The sequence below is a fragment of the Rhinolophus hipposideros genome, assembly GCF_964194185.1.
Source record: "Rhinolophus hipposideros genome assembly, chromosome: 19".
Taxonomy (NCBI): domain Eukaryota; kingdom Metazoa; phylum Chordata; class Mammalia; order Chiroptera; family Rhinolophidae; genus Rhinolophus; species Rhinolophus hipposideros.
This window is the reverse complement of record NC_138065.1, coordinates 32,945,797-32,953,831: the sequence shown is the minus strand read 5'-3', so window position 1 is coordinate 32,953,831 and position 8,035 is coordinate 32,945,797.

Genomic DNA, 8,035 nt, shown 5'->3' with positions numbered 1-8,035 from the left:
ACTTATGTCTGTTGGGAAAACCCAAGGCGGTGTTGCTGGGTTGTTTGCTGTCAACCGAAGCTTGTAGTTACCGATTCAACGTCAATAGGAGTCCCTAATTTGGGGTGTGGTGAAGGGGGGGAGAATTTATTCAGTGCAAACAGCTCAGTTGTGATACAGCTTGGCTGTGGAACAGCACAGCTCGGATACAGCCCCATAGTGGAACCACAAGGGACAGGTGGTCTCAGTGTTATAGCTCCAGCTCAGAAAGCAGTAGTCAATGTGAACTGAAAGTGCACTCTTTTTGCTAAGGGGGAATCACTTCCTAAATTACATAAATGTGTAACCACTATGTTGTACACTTGAAATTAATATTAAACAATATTGAATGTCAACCATAATTAAAATTTTTAAAAAAGGAAGAAAAAGGTGAAAGGGAATAAGAGGTTCAGATTTCTAGGTATAAAACAAATAATCATGGGAATATAATGTATGTTATGGAGTGAGTCCCCAAGAAATGACCACAGAGCCGAATTGGACAAATTAACAAGGCCTTTATTACACATTCGAATCTGGGCTCAAGCCTCCACTGACATAGCAGTGAGCGAGAGCCCTGAGCACTGTTTCCCATCCCTTTTTATGTGTCTCGGAGACAAAAAGGGGTGCTGTGTTTTTTTGGTTTTTTTTTTAAGGGGATGTTCTCAGGGGTAGATTTCCTTAAGGGGATGTTCCCAGGGGTAAGAGGATGTTCTGCTTATCTTGCTGCAGCAACAGGATATCCAGTTTTGGGGTAAGCTTAACTGGGTACATGTTTTTAACGGAAGATATGTGTGGGTGGCCGAAAATTTCCCACAGCACTTTTGCTCTGACCTGCTTATCTTCCATTGTTAGGTAGCTTGCCTAAGCTGAATTGAGGCACAGGGTTGTTTTTTTTTTTTTTTCTTGACCTCCTTGTCACAATGTACAGCATAGGGTAGGGAATATAGTCAATAATATTGTGATAGCATGGTACGGTGTCAGATGGTTGCTGGACTTATCATGGTGATCACATTTTTAGGTAATATCAATGTTGAATAACTGATGTACAACTGAAAATAATATAATATTGTATGTTAGCTATATTTTAATAAAAATCTTAAAAAATAATAAAAGAACTTTAAAAATTAAAAACAAAACAAAACATATATTGCTGTGCCACACCGTCTGTGCTTCTGATTTAGTAACTCTGGGTAGAAGTCAATAATTTGCATTTCTCACAAGTTCCGAGGTGAACCTGAAGCAGCCAGTCCACAACCACATTTTGAGAATCACTGCTGTAGACAGTGCTGATGGTGAACAACACCTGAGTATTCAGCTACTTGAATTTTTTCTAGCTCATACCTGGAAAAATAATTTAGCATTAACTTCAAGGAGTGAATTTCTACTTCTACACAAACACTTTATTGAAGTGCCTGCCCCTCCAATTCATTCCCATGTTTGTCCCATCTTGTTGAGAATAATTGCTTTCATCTTTTCTCTGATTCTTAGGTTTAACTCATTTTCTGTAATATTTAGAAAGTTATCAGCTCATAATAATGTTAGATAATAATGTAATTTATATGCCAATTATATCTCAATCAAATGAGACCAAAGAAGATAATGTTAAACAATAAAACTCCTTATGCTTTTTTAAAATTAAAGATACATTTTTAATATGCTAGGGGGAAAATATTGGCATAAAGGTGGTATTTGAAAATGTAATATCTAATATGTATAAAGCAATATAGATCAAAAGAAATCTAAACCCAGAAACATCACCAAAGACAGAAAATAGCCTGAGAACAAACACAGATTACCTAACAATGAGAATGACAACTGATTTAGCAACAGCCACAATAGAAGCAGAAGCCAGTGTGATTGATATCTTTAAAGTTAATAATTTTTCAGAATTGTATGCAAAGTTTTACTATATAACAAATATAAAGACCAATTAAAGAGATATTAGGAGAAATCCAACCTAAAGAAACTTCTAAAGGGAGGACATAAAGTGGAAATTTTTTGTATATTGAAAATCTAAAATCAAAACAGAAACATTGAGTAACAATGTTGATCTTATAGAACAGCTTGTGTGACTGCTTACAAATTAGTATTCGTATATGTGGAGAAATTAAGTCTCAGATCTTTAATTTGTCCTTACCTCTTCAATACAGCTTCTTTCCTAGTCCCTCACAATTCAACACAATAATTCCATTCATTATGGGACATTTTAGTACTTGTCTTTAGGGAGCCTCACAGTATTATTTCATCCATGTGTACTTTCATCAAAAAAATTATAAGTTCCTTGATTATCAGGGAAGATGTCCTATTGAAATACGTACCCTCTCTAGCCCTAGTATAGAGATTTTCAAACATGGGGTACTCAAAAGTATGTGTGGATTGAAGGAAAGAATATGGCTTTACCCTGAAGATTCAGAGGAAACAGTTAACCATCTTTACACTTTACACTTCACCCAGTGTGCCATAAAATCATTTACAGTAGGTCACAAATTTTGGAGTATCATTTATTTTTTAATTGATTATGTCTATGCTGTTACTGCAAGATTTTGTCCCAAAGGAGGCTCAGCTAAGCTATTAAAGTGTTCTAATGTACAGCAGGGCAAAAGTAGATTAAGTGAAAGGTAAGGCATATAATGCAATGTCATGTAACAGTGAGGTTGTTACTGGGCCAACTAAGAACTTTGTCTCTTGATTATTTAAGACGTGATCAGAGCAGTAACCATTTGTAGCAGAGACTATTGGTATCTCTGGTATCCAGTTTCATTAGTAAGAGAACCCTGTATTTTAACTGGGCCAATGGCCACCTTCAATAAAGGCTTCATTTCTCAGTCTTCCTTACAGTTGTGTATAGCCATCTGACGGTGTTCTGGCTAGAGAGATTAAGTGGAGTGCCTGGAAAGTGACTCTAAAGGGATGGATGTTCCCTTCTTCCACTCTTCCTGTTTGCTGATTGGAGTTTGAACAGTGAGATGACATGTATTCTCAAATGGAAAAAAATCCCTGGTTTCTGTGAACCTTGGACCCATCTTGAGCCCTAAACTGCCCATGGTTCTTAACCAGAGAGAGAAGCAAACTACTATCTTGTTTAAGCTCCTATTTTTTTTAATGTCTTGCAGCATAATCAAATCCTAACTGATATACTTTATCACCTCTTCTCAAAACAGTGACATAAAGATGACAGGAATCATGTGGGTATACCAATAACAGTGAATATTTTTGCAGACACATTGAGTTACTTTTATATTTAGATAATGATTGAATTTTACTTGTTAATTATTTTTTATTGGCTATGTTGTAAAATATTTCCAAGTATTCCAACAAATATTTAATCTTCAAAATTTCTGCAATCTGAGAACCACTATAGTAAGGAAAGAAGATTATCTTTCCATTACATGTGTGTTTCCTTCTGCCTGTCTCCTGTCATGCATTTAAAAATTGCCTTCAGAGATCAGAATCATGGATGTCCTGACTTTTGACCTTGTAAAGGTTGCTATTAACCTGCTCACGATGACTAAGCTAGAGAGCTGGAGTAACAATGTGAAGTAGGTTCCAGCCTATGTATGGCTATAAAACGACGAATATTTTTGCGGGTATTGTAAGACACTAATATACTACAGTAGTGATTACATTGTAAAATTTCCTGACGTGATTTTCCACCTCTCTGAAGTTCTTTTATTGGATCCTACTTGTTAGTTCCCCTGAGCATTAGATATTTGGGTAGTCATGAAGTTAAATCATCGTCCAAGGACAGCCATAGGATTTCTTTCCCTATAATCAATATACACACTGTGGAGAAGCATGCAGAGGTACTGGAGAGCCCATTAAGTAAGGTCAGGGATGGGAGAATTAATGGCTGGCAGAGGGCGTCATTCCTATCTTTTCCTATTTGTACATGTACTTTGAACTATTTTTCAGTAGAGGGAATCTATGGAGACATTCAATAGACTGCCAATTCTTAGAAGTAGTGCATGGATATGATTCTATAGCAGGTCTCTTTTTATTTAAGAAATCTATATTGAATCTTACAGGATTAAAAAAGTTAATATATACTTATTGTAGACTGATTTAGAAGTCATAAATAACTCAAAGATCAAAAATATCACCATCCATTATTTTATCACTCATCATAGTTAATGTTTTGCTATGAATCCATCTAGTTTTTTTTATTGGGAAGTATACATGCAACCAAGATGTCAACTGTGCTCACTGCCCTTTAAAAAGAAGATCTGGTTAAATTGCACACAAGCGGAAATTCCACAGTTTTTAAGTATAGATTCCCATCTGCCCTCAACAGCCCCCTGCCCACCAATCATAAGTTCTTAGATTTCTTTGGGCTTACTTCCTCATATTTCTCTCTTGTTTCTATGCCTCTATGTCCATATCTGCCAACTCGAGGTTCAGCATACACTATTCAGCTACAAAGCCAAAGCCCTTTGGGAATTTCAGCAAAATTTCCACTCACATCTAAGTATTTTGTGACTTTATTACCTTTGCTGAATATTTGCAGGGAGTTACATTTTGAAGAGCATCTCTGGTCATTTTTTGGGCTCTTTTTTCCCTAAGCCTCCCTCTCTGGAATAATAAATATCTTACACCTATCTGTAACAGAATTGTCCTACTTAGGTATATCTGGTATCCATTTCTCCAAGTAGTTTCCCAAACAAATACAATTTCTTTCCTCAGAGGATGGGTAAAATTTTAACCTCTTCAAACCTTCACATACAGTTATAGTTTAAACCAAATGTTTAAACTCATATGCACATGGTTTTATAACCATGAACTATAGTGTGAAAAATTTCCTCATTACTATATATTACTCCACAATATCATTTTTAGTGGCTATTTGTTGGTTATTATTTGGATGTACCATAATCTATCTATCTCCAATTGTCAGAAATTGAAGTAGCTTCTCATTCACACTGTTAGAAAAAAGCTCCGCAAAGCACTTTTTTTTTTTACACATGACAAGAAATGAGATGGAAACTTCACTAACATTGAAGACTTAAAACAAAACAATAAAAAAAAAAACAAACTTGAGGATTCAGATCTTAATGACTATCCAAGTGAGATTTGTAGATTTGGGAAAGGCTGTGCATAGTTTTCAGTCTTTTGGTACATATTTCCAAATTGCCTTCCAGAAAACTTTGACCATGATCTACTAATAAGTCATGACAGAGTGTTTTTGTTTCTGAGCCTCCATTACTACCATGTTTCCCCGAAAGTAAGACCTAACCAGAAAATAAGCCCTAGCATGATTTTTCAGGATGACATCCCCTGAACATAAGCTCTAATGTGTCTTTTGGAGCAAAAATTAATATAAGACCCAGTCTTATTTTCAAGGAAACACGGTACTAAGTTTTGTCAATCTAATAGGCAAATATTTTGTCAATCTAGTCTATAGCATATATTAAGGCATATATTAAGGAAAAATTCTGCTATAGACTAGATTGACAAAACTGAATACCAAAAACCTTTGTACATATAAAAACAATTTAAAGATAAACAAATGGGAAAAATATAAAACTAGCTCAGATCAGAAATATGTTTGCCTATATATTCATCTAGTTCCTTTATGGTTTTATTTTTAACATTTAATCTTTAATCCATATGGACTTTGCTTTGGTGAATGATGTGAAGCAGGACTCTAACTTCCCTTTTCAGATAGTTGCCTTATTAATAATTAATTTCAGTTTTCCATGCCTTCAAATGTTATGTTTATTACTGCCAAAATCTTCCCAAAACTTGTGCTATTTCTTCGGCTTGCTCTGTGGGCTTTTTTTTTTTTTTTAATTTATTAGTTTCAGGTGTACAAGACAAGGTAATATTTAGACGTTCATCATTTATATCCCTCACACTGTGAACCCCCCTCCCCCCATCCACTATCCCTCCGACCTCACACCGACCCATTACATTATATATATAAAATTATAGTTGGCATTCATTAATGTTTAGCTTCTGGTGTACAATGCTATGATCAGGCATCCACAGTATCCCTGAGGTGGTCTCCCAAATAGGACACATGTCCATCGGATACCCAACAAAATCTTTACAACATTATTGAATACGATCCCCAAATTAATTTTCAAAAAACCCTGAGGCCATCTTGTGGTTACCAGCTGCTTCCTAATCCCTTCACCTTTCCCCTTATCCCCAACCCCCCCCCCCCCGCCCATCTAACAACTCTCAGGTTTTTTTGTGTGTCCCCAAAACTGTTTCTGATTAGTTCATTCACATATTCTTTTCTTTAGATTCCGCATATAAGTGAGATCATATAGTACTTGTCTTTCTCTTTCTGACTTATTTCACTTAACATACGGTTCTCTAGATCCATCCATGTTGTTGCAAATGATAAGATTTCTTTCTTTTTTATGGCTGCGTAATACTCCATTGTATACATGTACCACAGCTTCTTAATCCAGTCATCTACCGATGGGCATTTCGGTTGTTTCCATATCTTGGCTATTGTGTAAAGTGCTGCAATAAACATAAGAGTGCATACAGATTTTTGAATTGGAGTTTTGGATATCTCCGGGTAGATGCCTAGGAGTGGAATTACTGGATCATAGGGTAGTTCCATTTTCAGATTCCTGAGATACCTCCATACTGTTTTCCATAGTGGCTGCACTAATCTCCAATTCCACCAACAGTGCACTAGCGTTCCCTTTTCTCCACATCCGCGCCAGCATTTGTTGTTTGTTGATTTATTGATGATAGCCATTTTGACTGGGGTGAAATAGTATCTCATTGTGGTTTTTATTTGCATTTCTCTGATGGTTGGTGAGGTTGAGCATTTCTTCATATGTCTTGTTGCCTTCTGTATGTCCTTTTTAGAAAAATGTCTCCTCAAGTCCTCTGCCCATTTTTTAATTGGGTTGTTTGTTTTTTTGGAGTTGAGTTGAGTAAGTTTTTTATAGATTTGTGATATTAATCCCTTATCAGATATATCATTGGCAAATATCTTTTCCCATTCAGTAGGATCCCTTTTTGTTTTATTGATGGTTTCCTTTGCTGTGAAAAAACTTTTTAGTTTGATGTGATCCCACATGTTTATTTTTTCTCTTACTTCCCTCGCGCGAGGGGATATATCAGTGAAAATCTTACTCCAGGTAATGTCCATGAAGTTTCTTCCTATATTTTCTTCTAGATATTTTATGGTTTCAGATCTTACATTTAAGTCTTTAAGCCATTTTGAATTTATTTTTGTATATGGTGTAAGGAGGTGGTCCAGCTTCATTTTCTTGCATGTGTCTGTCCAGGTTTCCCAACACCACTTATTGAACAGACTGTCTTTGCCCCATCGTACATTCTTGCTTCCATTGTTGTAGATTAGATGGGCATATAGGCATGGATTTACTTCTGGACTCTCTATTCTGTTCCATTGATCTATGTGTCTATTTTTATGCCAGTACCATGCTGTTTTGATTACTGTAGCCTTGTAGTATAGTTTGAAGTCATGTATCGTTATACCTCCTACTTTGTTCTTATTTCTCAAGATTGCTGAGGCTATCCGGGGTCTTTTATGGTCCCATATAAATTTTATGATTATATGTTCTATTTCTGTGAAAAACGTCTTTGGTAGTTTGATAGGAATTGCGTTGAATATGTATATTGCCTTAGGCCGTATGGACATTTTAACTATATTAATTCTTCCTATCCATGAACATGGAATGTGTTTCCATCTATTTATATCTTCTTTCATTTCTTTCTTCAGTGTCGTATAATTTTCTGGGTATAGATCTTTTACATCTTTGGTTAGATTTATTCCCAGATATTTTATAGTCTTTGGAACAATTGTAAATGGATTTTTTTTTAATTTCTCCTTCTGATATTTTATCATTGGTATATACAAATGCAACTGATTTCTGAATATTAATTTTGTATCCTGCTACTTTACTAAATTCATCTATCAGTTCCAATCGTTTCTTGGTGGAGTCTTTAGGGTTCTCTATATATAGTATCATATCATCTGCATATAGTGATAATTTTACTTCCTCCTTACCAATTTGGATGCCTTTTATTT